The following is a 13,756-nucleotide window of genomic DNA, read 5'->3' on the forward strand; positions in this document are numbered from 1 at the left end:
TATATATATATATATATATATATATATATATATATAATATAACGCATGAATTATAATCTAATCAATAATATAATTTTATTATATAATATAATATATATATATATTTTAAATTATATATTATATAATAAAATTATATTATTGATTAGATTATAATTCATGCGTTTGTGTTTCAAATTTATCACATCTGGGATGTCTACTAGAGTCTTGTTTTGGTCAGGTTTAAGTCAGTAATTACAAAGAATTGTAGGCCTATATATATAACGCCAAATTTCCATGAAAAAAACTGTACCGCTTTTGGTACAGAATTCCTGACCGAATCATACCGCCAGGGAGGTTAAGTCTTTTTATGATTCATTGCTTGTAGAACTTGTAACAGGAAGTGGTTGGGGTGGTATGGGATACTCCAAAAATGCTGACTTGTAACAGAAGGACACATTATACTAGGTGAAACTTCCTTGAACAGTCCTTAAGTCAGAACAAAGGGGAAGGCCAGAACTGAGTAACCTGTAAGAGCTGCCTCAGAAAGAGAGCTACTACTGGCACCCCAAGAGTAACAGCCCACAGTCACTAGAATCCTGAGCTCAGGTCAGTACTCACAATGCCCCAGGACAGCTACACCTCTTTCAGCCTCCAACAGACACTCTTTTGTGATTTCTTCAGACCAGATCCTTAGGTTAACTACTGAGTAAGCTCCAAAGGTAATAAGGAATACCCCCCCCCCCCCTCCCCAGCCCTGCTATAGCTGGGACCTCAATGAACATCAGAAGACTCCAGGAGAACTGCCTCAAAGAGGTAGCAGCGCCTGAGGCTGGAACATCTCCATCAGGACAAGAACAAGACTGCTCCAGACTATTTATGCCCCCCCCCCCCCCCACCAGCCACCCACTAAGCACACCTCCTCAGGGATTGGCTGCAGATTGTGAGATCTAGAACACCCCAGAGAACTCTATAGCTGCTTCATTGATTACAGAGGAGCCAAAAAAGAACTACATTTACCTATTATCATGTTCTTCGCTGATCATCTCTTCACACGGGAATCTGTCATTGACTGACACAGAAACAGCCAGGTTATGAAGCTGCGATCTCCGCACTTCACTGACAATCTGTGCCAGAATTCACACTCCTGGATTCACCAGCCTGGAGCTTGTGAATCGGGGAGTGAAGACCAAATTGGGGGAGAACTTAGGGGGAAAAAGGAAGATTATCGACTTCCTATTGGGGATTTTTTGGTGCCTCAAACCAAATCAAGAGTGGGACTTTATGGGCAGGTAGATGCAAGTACTGATGTATATGTATACAATAAAGGATAATAAAGGATATATTATTCCACAAAGGATAAAAAATTCAAACAAAAATTTATTTACAAAAAGAAGAATTTTCCAAATATATTTTCAATATATTTGGAAAATTCTTCTTTTTGTAAATAAATTTTTGTTTGAATTTTTTATCCTTTGTGGAATAATATATCCTTTATTATTCTTTGTATATATCTTGTATATATTGTATACATATGCATCAGTACTTGCATCTACCTGCCCATAAAGTCCCACACTTGATTTGGTTTGAGGCACCAAAAAATCCCCAATATATTTTCTAGGGACGGTGGCAACACCTACTTACCTTGTGCACAAAAGAAAAAAACTTCCCCCCTTCGATTATCGACTTCCTTCTTCCTCGTTCAGACCCCCCTGCCATATTTATGTATATATATACATGTATATATATATATACACACACATACATGTAGATATATATTTAATGTGTATATATATATATATATAAAATGTATGCGTGTGTGTATTCAGTGTATATATATATATATATATATATATATATATATATATATATATATATATTTATGTAAGGGGACTATTATTTATTAACATTAGTGGGGATCGTGTACTCAGCAGTGATAATTTATCACTGCTTGTTAAAGATCGCCAGTGATTTTCATACTACGGTAATCTCGCTTTGTCTCATGAGATTACAGGCGCTCCCATTCACTTCTACACAGATCTCTGCAGTTCTCCGAGAAAACAGTTCTCCTCTGATCACCCTGGGAGAACTGAAGTTCTCTGCTTCATAAAAAGGGTGCCAGAGGAGATCATTTTCAACGGAGAACTGCAGAGATTGAACAGAGAAAAAAAATTCACCCTTTCATAAACGTACACCTGAAGCATGGCAAGATGGTTGCAACCTTTTAAATGTGTGAAAATCGCTCATTATAACAACAGACTGCAAAAGACAATATGATGGGATTACTTCCACAAGACTATGTCTATTAGATTTCCACATTGCACAACCTTTTATGGTTTAATATGGCTTGGTATCATGTTGTTTATTTCTTTTGTGCAGTCCTAGGAAGCAACTATAACCCCTGTTTAGCGGGTGTCTTTTAGCACAGAATGGTTGGTCTGTTTCAGAGAGGGTGCCAGCACTGGTGGGGTGGAATGCAGATAAAGGTAGAACTTTTATTTATATTTTGGATAGAGTAGGGGAGGGTTATAACCCCTGTCAGTTTTTTTTTTGCCATCTGTGTCCCATAGGGAGGATTTCCCTTCACTTCCTATCCTATAGCCAACAAGTGAGAGGAAATTCCTCCAAAATGAGGATAACGGTAAACAGGACAACGGGGGGGGGGCACAGACAGCAATAAAAACCTGACATATGTTGTAATCCATCACAACTCTATCCAAAGCTATAAAAAAAGTGATGCTTTTAGCTATCCTTTAACCGGTTGCCGACCGCCGCATGACTATATACGGCGGCGGTCAGCCCCGGCCAGGCAAAGCGACGTATATATACGTCACTAGCCTGTCACTTGCTTGTGAGCCAATAGCGGGCGGGCGCGCGCCCGCGGAGGCGCGCTCCCGCCCCGGCTTGTTCCCTAGCAAGTCCGTGCGTGTGACCGGCAGACCCGATGTCTGCCGGTCACTCGGCGATCGTCGGCGCAGAGGGAGAAAGGCAGGCGGCTGATGTAAACAAGCCGTCTGTCATTCTCCCCTGTGTAGGAATGGTGATCATACGCGTCTACTATGTAGGACCATTGATCTCTGTTCTTACACTAGTAGCCATGTCCAATCACAGTTAGAAGCACGCCCCTAGGAACACACTTAACCCCTCCTTCCCCAATAAAGTTAACCCCTTCCCTGCCAGTGTCATTTTGCAGTAACAGTGCATATGTATAGCACTGATTACTGCAGTAATGTCACTGGTAACCCCTAAAGTTTTAAAAATGTCAGTCAAGGGTCCGATCTGTCCGCAGCAATGTCGCAGTACCGCAAAAAAAAAAATTGCAGATCGCCGCCATATCACGTTAAAAAAAAACAACAAAAATGACAAAAATCTTTCCCTTAGTTAGTAAACGCAATAACTTTTGTGCAAACCAATCAAAATACGCTTTTTGCAATTTTTTTTACCAAACATATGTAGCATAAAACAGATTGGCCAAAAATGTTAAAAATTTTGATTTTTACATTTTTTTGGGAATTTCATATAAAAAAATGTGAAAAATATTGTTATTTTTGCAAAATTTACGCTCTTTTTTTGTTTATAGCGCTAAAAGTAAAAATCTCACAGGTGATCAAATACCACCAAAAGAAAGCTCTGTTTGTGGGAAAAAAAGGACGTCAAATTTGTTTAGGTACAGCGCCGCACGACCGCGCAATTGTCCGTTAAAGTCACGCAGTGCCGAATCGCAAAAAAAAGCCCTGGTCAGGAAGGGGGTAAAATCTTCCGGGGCTTAAGTGGTTAAAAAGAAACTGCAGTCACCTTCATCATGTCTCTGCCCCCCTTTAACTATGCCACCAGTTTTGATTGTGCGCAGATGCGCCAAAGGAGGTCTGCCTAGCCTTAGAGCCCTGGCAGAGGTGTGTGGCAAATTTGTACCTGTGCCATAGGTCTGACTATGCCTTACTAAACAGAATCTCATTCTTTTTAAATGTCCCTGATCAAACTTGCATGTTTAGTCACCCTATGCCTAAACAAGTACATAACCTTTTTTTTTAGTATACTCAGGTGTTTGTGATCCCATAAACTTCATTGGGAACACCTGTAAATGCAAAAGTTTTTGTGCATATTTTTACAGTGAAAGAATCCCTTTTCTCCTATAGAACTGCTCTCCTCTCCTTGCCCATCCCAGGAAAAACTCCTGAAGCTTCATACATGTGGAAAAACACTTATAAATGTCTGTAATACGCCTGAAAAAAAATGCTTCAAAATCGCGAGGAATACGCTTTGCGCTAGTGATAGACAGAGCCCAAAAATAATCATAGAATTAATATTGCATTGGGTAAACTGTATATACTGTATATACACCAATCAGCTATAATATTATGACCATCCACCTAATATTGAGTAGGTCCCCCTTTTGCTGCCAAAACAGTCCTGACACGTCAAGTCATGGATGCCACTAGACAAATCATCACACTGCCTCCACCGGCTTGTCTTCTTCCCATAATGCATCCTGGTGCCATCTCTACCCCAGGTAAGTGATGCACATTCTGGCCATCCACACATGTAAAAAAAAAAGTGTAATTCATCAGACTAAGCCACCTTCTTCCATTGTTCTGTGGTCCAGTTCTGATGCTCATTAATCCATTGTAGACACCTTTGGCTGTGGACACGGGTAAGCATGGGTACCTTGACTGGTCTGCAGCTACACAGCCCCATACAAAAACCAACCTCAATGCACTGCTTATTCTGACACCTTTCTATTGGAATTAGCATTCATTTTCTTTAGCAATTTGATCTACAGTAGCTCTTCTATTGGATCAGACCACACAGACCAGCCTCCCCCCCCCCCTCCCACATGCATCCATGAGCCTTGGCCATCCATGACCCTGTCACTGGTTCACCGGTTTTACTTAAGAAATTTAGAGATTCTGTAGAGAGTGAGATACCATCTCAAGGCAGTTTTGGAGTTGCTGTGATCCAGTCATCTAACCATTGCAATTTGGCCCTTGCCTATTTTTCCTGCTTTCAACACATCAACTTCAGGGACAACATGTTCATTTGCATTAACCACTTGCCGACCCGCTGCTTCGTGGGACCACTAGTGGGGGCACGCGCGTGCCGCCGAAGGCACACGCATGCACCGATTGGCTACAGGGGGAGCCACCCGATTGCTCCCTGTGGAGACAGAACGGCAGTCTACCATTGTAAACATGGCAGACGGCTGTTCTGTCAGTAATGAACACAGGGATTCTGTGTTCCTCTTATTTAGGAACACAGGTCTCTAGGTTTATGCAGCAAGCCCACCCCCCCACACACACAGTTCGAAAGCACCCCCTAGGGACACATTTAACCCTTTGATCGCCTCTGGTTTAACCCCTTCCCTGCCAGTGTCATTAGTACAGTAACAGTGCATATTTTTAGCACTGATTACTGTAGTAATGTCACTGGTCCCCCCAAAAGTGTCAGTTAGGGGTTCAATCTGTCTGTCACAATGTCGCAGTCCCGCTAAAAATCGCAGATCACCGCCATTACTAGTAAAAAAATAAATAAAGAAAAATGACATAAATCTTTCCCATAGTTTGTAGACGTGATAACTTTTGCGCAAACCAATCAATATACACTTATTGGAATTTTTTTTACCAAAAATATGTAGCAGAATACATATTGGCCTAAAATTATGAAAAAAATTGATTTTTAATTTTAATCAATTTAATATTGTGTTGGGGGGCGTGGTTCAGACATGGCGGAGTAGAGCTGCACGCGTGCTGAGCTCCCGAGAACCCCTCCGGCCCGCCGACATACACGAAGCCATATACGGAGCCAATAAGTGCTATCTAGCGGGAGATGACCTTAACCAAGAAGAGGAGAACCAGAGGCTCAGTAAAAAAAATTAACCTACCCAAACCCGAAGCTGAGATCTTACAGTTCTTTCCGGTGACAACCCCTCTAGGATCCAAGATGGCCGCGCCTCGTGGACGGCAAGCTACCGCAGCAGATGCAGCCAGCGGGAGCACTCAGAGAGGTGAGAGTGCGGGCCCGACCCACCCCACTTCAATGGGAACATCGGGAGTGAACGCTGACATCCCGGATGGATATGGTAAGGAGGAGGGTGTGCTGTCCCTGCGGATGGATGCAGAACTAAGAGCACTGCTACAGGCATTACCTACCAAAGCGGACATCGCGGATATGATAGCCCGGCTAGAGGAAAAACAGCAAGCAGCCGTAAAGGAGGTGAGAGGAGAGATTCAAGAGGTGGTGCAGAGAGTGACGGTAAATGAGAGTGCCCTCTCTATCCTGGAAAGTCGGGTAAGATCTTTGGAGACTCATAATAAATTACATGTAGAAGCAGAAATAGCCCTACAACTCCGTATAGAAGAACTAGAGGACAGAAGTCGACGAAATAACCTAAGATTAAGAGGTATTCCTGAGGCTACAGATACAGAGAACTTAGAAACGATTGTAAAAAATATCTTCCAAAAGACCCTTGGAGACCAGTACCCCACTAGACTACAGGTGGATAGAGTCCACCGTGCCCTGGGTCCCCGAGCTACTGATCCTGATAGACCTAGAGACGTTGTCTGTAGGATTCATCATTATGTGGATAAAGAATTAATAGTCCGGGTGGCCTGGGAAAAGGGTACAGTGGACTTAGAGGGGGTATGTATTAAAATACTCCCAGACCTATCCAGGGCTACATTGCAAAGACGAGCGATACTCAGACCCTTATTGGACAAAGCTAGGCAATTGGGCCTGAAATACAGATGGGGTTTCCCATTGTCCGTTACGTTTCGCAATGCCCAAAGCTCCTTTACTTTAAGAACATTAAATGATCTTCCAAATCTATATATATTTATGGGAACAGATCCTATTCAAGTACCGAATTGGTTAACTTTTTCTCCCAGTGATAGAAGGAACAGAGAAGTAGTGCCTCCAGAGAAGAAGCAATAGGAATATCGATAGTTCCTGAAGATGCTTATGGAAGGGGACTAATAGATCAGAGGAGAAGATAAAGAAAGAAGAGAACTGAAAGTCTTCCTCCCCGTTTTTTTTTTTTTTGGACCCTTATTGCAAAGGGGAGATAACTGTACGAAGACAAATATATACATCTTATTTTTTTTTTTTTTCCTCTGTTTTCTTTTTTGTTGCTTTTTTTTCTTTCTTTTTTTATGATTGGAGAGAGGGTGAGTGATTTGATGCCAGGTCTCCGGCCCCTTCCTCCCCCCCTCTTTTTTCTGTGGCTACAGTACCTACTTGAGGTGGTGAAACAGTGGCTAAGGGGGTGAGAGGTGGCAAACAGAGGGAACGATAAAGATAATATGGGAGGAGGTGTGGATCTGCAAAGCTCGCCCATCGTAATAATAAGGGGGTCTATCCCCCTATGTTTCTGGGGGTTGCCCTTTTTTTTTCTTTTTTTTTCTCACTGGGGTAGTTTTCCTGTATTTTTTTTTTTTTTCTATGAGCTTTAAGATAGCTCTCGTACTTGAGAAGAGGGAGGAAGTGCCCTCCCTCCTTATATAATGTTTTGTATTTTTTGCTCTTTTTGAAGGATGTTGCACTTGGGTGTTAGACACGGAAAAGGGGGGCTCTCTTTTCTTGTTCTTTTTCTGCCCCCCTTCCCCCTTTTTTTTTTTTTTTTTTTTTATATAATTATTTATATACACTAAACGATGGATGCGCGTGCAGAGATACACCTAGATACAGTGAGGGGGTTTGGTGCTCCTTAATTACTATACCACTATTATATCCTAGTATAATAAGAGGAGCCTGAGTATGGATGTCACCCACCTTTTCTCCAAAATGTTGGTACGATACGTTATTTGTTTATTAATTATGGACAACAGGTTTTTTTTTTTTTTCTTTTTTTTTTTTTTTTAGTGTTTGCTTATGTTTGTAAATGCCGGGGATTGGCGCTTGATGGTCAGATATATTGGAGGGGGGGGTGGTATGAGGACTTACCTAAGTAGGATTTATATAAATAAAGATATACATGGGGATGGTAAGGGCCTATCCCCTGTTCTTTGGGGATTATCCTTTAAACCTTTCTTTACAATAATAGGACGCTCCTCTCCCACCCCCCCTTCTCTGTTCCCCCCCCCCTTTTTTTTTTTTTTTTGTGGCTACATTACCTACTTGAGGTGGTGGAACAGTGGCTAAGGGGGTGAGGGGGTGGGGAAGACATGAGAGGTTGCAAACAGAGGGAATGGTAACGATAATAGGGGAGGAGGTGTGGATCTGCAAAGCCCGCCCATCGTAATAATAAGGGGGTTTATACCCCTCTGTTGCTGGGGGTTGCCCTTTTTTTTTTTTTTTTTTTTTGAGCTTTAAGATAGCTCTCGTACTTGAGAAGAGAGAGGAAGTGACCTCCCTCCTTATATAATGTTTTCTCTTTTTTGCTCTTTTTGAATGATGTTGCACTTGGGTGTTAGACACGGGAAAGGGGGGCTCTTTTTTTACTGTTTTTTTTTTTTTTTTTCCGCCCCCCTTTCCTTCCTTTTTTTTATGTTCTTCTTTTTTATTTATATACACTAAACGATGGATGCGCGTACAGAGATATGCCTAGATACAGTGAGGGGTTTTGGCGCTCCTTATTTATTATACCACTATTATATCATAGTGTAATAAGAGGAGCCTGAGTATGGACGGCGCCCACCTTTTCTCCAAAATGTTGGTATGATATGCTATTTGATTATTAAGTATGGACAATGTGTTTGCCGGATATGGTTGGGAACGGAGATGAAGGGGTGGGGTTTAAAGATATAAATTTAAGAGTGGTTTTATTCCCTCCCCTTCTCCTCCCTTCTCCCTTTCCCAACCTCCTTTTTTTTTTTTTTGTGTTGCTTATGTTTGTAAACGCCGGGGATTGGCGCTTGATGGTTAGATATATTGGAGGGGGGGTGGCAGGAGGTCTTACCTAAGTAGGACTTATACAAATAAAGACATACAGGGGGATGGTAAGGGCCTACCCCCTGTTCTTTGGGGATTGTCCTTTAAACTTTTTTTTACAATAATAGGTCGCACCTCTCCCACCCCCCCTTCTCTACCCCCCCCCCCCCTCTTTCTTTTTTTTTTTTTTTTTTGCTGTCCCTACTCTTCTTTCTTGGGACAATAGGATCATGATCATGATCTCTGTCGGTGTGGTTAGGGGGGGGGGGCTCGGGAGAGCGGGATTGTACCTTGCTTCTTATTCTTACTTATTTGGTACTACGCCTGATCTATACCGCCCTCCCAACTAGGTCAGTACATTGAGGGGTGACTTAGAGTCACATAGTGTACATGGGAAGTTTCCCAATTAGTGGTAGAGCGATAGGCTCTGAAGGGGGAGAAGGGTAGCGCCACCCTTCTTGTTTTAGGAGGGTTAGTTTGTCCCCCTTCCCTTTTTTTTTTTTTTTTTTCTTTTTTTTTCCTCTCCCCCTCTCTTTCTCTCCTTCCCTCTCTCCTTTTTCCCCTCTCCCCTCCATCAAGATGGGGGGACCTCATAATTTTTTCTTTAAATACCAGAGGTCTTAATATACCGGAAAAAAGGAGGATGTTGTTTAATGACCTTAAGAGACATAGAGTAGATGTTGCTTTCCTTCAAGAAACACATTTTAAAAAAGATAAAGCTCCTAAATTTACGAATAGACTCTACAATGTAGTTTACCATTCTATGAATACTGAAACTAAAACAAAAGGAGTAGCTATCTTACTCTCATCCAGAATACCCTGGTCCCTGAAGGAGATTATGATGGATACGGAAGGACGATATCTTTTTATCAAGGGGAAAATAGCAGATACATTAATAACATTTGCAACAGTGTACGCACCAAATGACAGTCAGGCCAGGTTTTTTAAGAGAGTGTCCAAACTACTTATGGAATTTAAGGAAGGGCAGCTTATACTAGGGGGAGATTTCAATGTACCATTACTCCCGAGACTTGATACATCCACGGGAAGTTCGGCCATACTGCCAGCTGCAAACAAAAGTATAGCACAAACGTTTTTCAATGCCCAATGGATAGACGTGTGGCGAGTATTACATCCTGTAGATCGAGACTATACATTTTTTTCTGCACCCCATAAGTCCTATTCAAGGATAGATTACTTCTTAGTCCCGCATAACCAGCTACATGCGGTTAAATCGGCGATAATTGGGGACAGAATATGGTCAGACCACGCGCCGGTACTGCTCACTTATTCTGTGTCAGAATATGCTGCCTGTCGTCAGAGTTTTTGGAGACTGAATGAGGGCCTTTTACAGATTCCTGAAGTCCTAACGGACATCTCAGTGGGTCTTCAGGAGTATTTTCATATGAATGATGTGGAGGACTGCGAGATCAGGAATCTGTGGGAGGCCCATAAATCGGTCCTGAGAGGGCTGTTTATTAAACATGGGTCCAGACTCAAAAAGGAACGAGAGAAACAGTCAATACAGCTTCTGGATAGGCTTAGACAACTAGAAGCCCAATATAAGCATTCTACGTCCCAGAGTTTGGAGTCTGAACTTATACATGTAAGGCAGCAATTAGCGGACCTCCTTTTGTTTAGAGCAAAGGCTGCTCTACAGAGAAGTAGAAGCCGAGGATATGAGCTTGGGGACAAATGTGGGGAGTTACTTGCACGTTCGGTTAAAGACCCTAACATGTCAACGTATGTCCCTAGCATTATTACATCACAAGGGCAGAAAGTGATTCCCCCAAAGAAAATAGTGAGAGAATTCGGCCTATTTTACGAAACGTTGTATTCCTTGGTGGAGGTCCCGGCCCCTGACTCAGAGATGGAAGATTATATCGGAAAATCTCATATACCTACACTTTCTGCCGAAATAAGAGAACAATTGGAAGAACCAATTTCCTTGATAGAGGTTCAACAGACTATTAACACCATGAAACTAAGGAAGGCCCCTGGTCCAGATGGTCATACACTCCAATACTTTCGGACTTTCCTCCCTATCTTGGGTCCGTATCTGGTTAGATTCTTTAACGCGCCAAGAGAAAATCCGAATATGCTTAGAGATACCTTAGCGGCACACATAACTGTGATCCTGAAAGAAGGAAAAGACCCCACAAGCTGTGAAAGCTATAGACCCATTTCCCTACTCAATACGGATCTAAAAATCTTTTCAAAAATTTTAGCTACCCGATTGGCTCCACACTTACTCGATCTTATTCACCTTGACCAAGTGGGATTTGTTCTAGGACGAGAGGCTAGAGACAATACCACCAAAATATTAAATCTGATCCATGTAGCGGACACCTCTCGAACATCAAGCGTCTTTATCAACACAGACGCAGAAAAAGCCTTTGATAGGGTAAACTGGCGATTTATGTTTTCGGTCCTCAAGCATATAGGCCTGGGTGGTAACATGCAAAGATGGATCGCCAGCATTTATTCAAACCCCACTGCACAGGTCAAGGTGAATGGATTCTTATCGGACTCCTTCGCTATTAATAACGGTACAAGACAAGGGTGCCCCCTGTCTCCTCTTTTATTTGCACTCACGTTGGAACCCCTTCTCTGTACAATTCGACAAAATCCAGATATACAGGGATTACAAGTGGGTGAGGGTCAGTATAAGATCTCTGCTTATGCGGATGACCTTATGTTTTCCCTGATAAATCCAACCATATCAGTGCCGAACTTACTACAGGAATTAACCAGATACGGATCTTTGACGAATTTTAAAATTAATTATAGTAAATCAGAGGCGATGGGGGTGGGCTCGACTGCGTCATCTTTTCGAACGCTACAAGCAAACTTTGGCTTCCGATGGACCAATAGAGCTCTACGTTACCTTGGTACCTACATTCCATCTTGTTTAGCTAGGACGTATGAGTTGAACTTTCCTCCTTTGATAGCGGAGACACGTGTGCTGTTGGAAAAATGGTACTCGGGCCTCCACTCGTGGTTCGGTAGGTGTAACCTAATAAAGATGAACATCTTGCCTAAACATGTCTATCTGATTAGAGCTCTACCGATTAAACTGCCTGCCCGATATTTTCACTTGATCCATGCTCTTTTTATCAAATTTGTTTGGGCAAAGAAAAAACCTCGCCTGGCGCGGAAGCAATTAACTTGGCCAAAAAAGTACGGAGGCTTAGCCCTCCCGGACTTGCAAAAATATTTTCAGGCAGCCCACTTGAGTAGGGTGGTAGATTGGTGTAGACATCAAACATTTAAATTATGGACTAATGTAGAGCAAGCACAAACAAATATCCCCCTCAGAGGAGCACTTTGGTGTTATGCAGACTTACCTTCACAACTGAGACTACATCCTCTTATAGGCACCACGCTGCGTATAGGCCACCTGGTTAATAGGAGATACTCTATCATTCCCCCCAGTTCTCCACTGCTCCCGGTGATTGGCAACCCTCGATTTAAACCTGGATTCTCATCTCCAGACTTACGCGCGCTAGGCAAAACCGGGGGAGCTCGAGTTGAGCAATTTTTGATAGCAGGTAATTGGCCGACATTAACGACTTTAATGAACCAGGAGGGCGACTTTAAGTTAACCTTCTGGTCGGCTATACAACTGCACCACTTTCTGAGTGCCCTGTCAAATCCGACAGAATACTCAAGGAGTCTGTCTAAATTTGAGGGATACTGTCGAGGAGAAGGAGTGTTAATACACACGCTCTCCCTACTATACAACCTATTAATATCACCACCGGACAACCCTGACCTGTCTTGGTTGACTAAATGGGCAAATGATCTAAACTGCATCTTCACAGCACCACAAAAACAGAAGATGCTCTCGCTGGTTTTTGAAACATCTATTTGTACTAAAACTCAGGAGACTAATTTTAAGATATTGACCAGATGGTACTATACACCCTATAAACTCCATAAGATATTTCCAGGTACATCAGCGAATTGCTGGAGATGTGGAGGAGAAGATGCAGGCATGTTTCATATTTTTTGGTCCTGCCCGAAACTTTTGAGATATTGGACTGAGGTGAAAACCCTTGTCCAAAAATTTACGGAATACACTATTTATGAAGATCCTGCTTTTTTCTTGTTTCATCTGTCAGATATTCCCACACAGAGATATGTGAAGTCAGTGGTGAGACATTTGGGAAACGGGGCAAAGGCCTGTATCCCCGCGTTATGGAAAAACCCGCATCCCCCGACAATAAGAGATTGGCTACACAGGGTAGAGGCGATTAACAGAATGGAAGACCTAGTATTGACATCACAGTGTAAACGTGGGTTATATATGGAGACCTGGGAGCTTTGGAATACTTTTATTTTGTCAGAAGAGGGGACTAGGCTGCTGCAGACATAGATGGAGAGAGAGAGGTGATCTGGGGGCTTGGGGAGGTGTAGGGGAGGAGGGGGAGACCTTAGGGAGGGATTTGGAGAGGGGGAGCCTTCCCCCTGTTTGTCTTTACCCCTTTCCTCCCTCCCCTCCCTTTTTTTTTTTTTTTTGGGTGTTTTGGCGCTTGTTATTTGGTTTGTGTCTAGAGACTGAGATCAGATCAGCCTAATGTTTGAAGTGATCACAGATGATGGGAAAGATATATAGATTTAATAATTTAAGAGATCTCTTTGAAGAGACATACAGTTGATGTGATAGGACTGGAATGACCTCTTATGTACGTAACAGTCGCAACTCTGTATAATTGCTTTGTATTGTAATATTGTTTTTTTCTGTTTGAAAATAAAATAAAAGATATATTTGAAATTTAATATTGTTTTTTTTTCAGAAGTGTCGCTCTTTTTTTGCTTATAGCACAAAAAATAAAAATCGTAGAGGTGATCATATACAACAAAAAGAAAGCTCTATTTGTGGGGAAAAAGGACAATTTTATTTGGGTACAGCGTC

The sequence above is a fragment of the Pelophylax lessonae genome (assembly GCF_965119305.1).
Source record: "Pelophylax lessonae genome assembly, chromosome: 1".
NCBI lineage: Eukaryota > Metazoa > Chordata > Amphibia > Anura > Ranidae > Pelophylax > Pelophylax lessonae.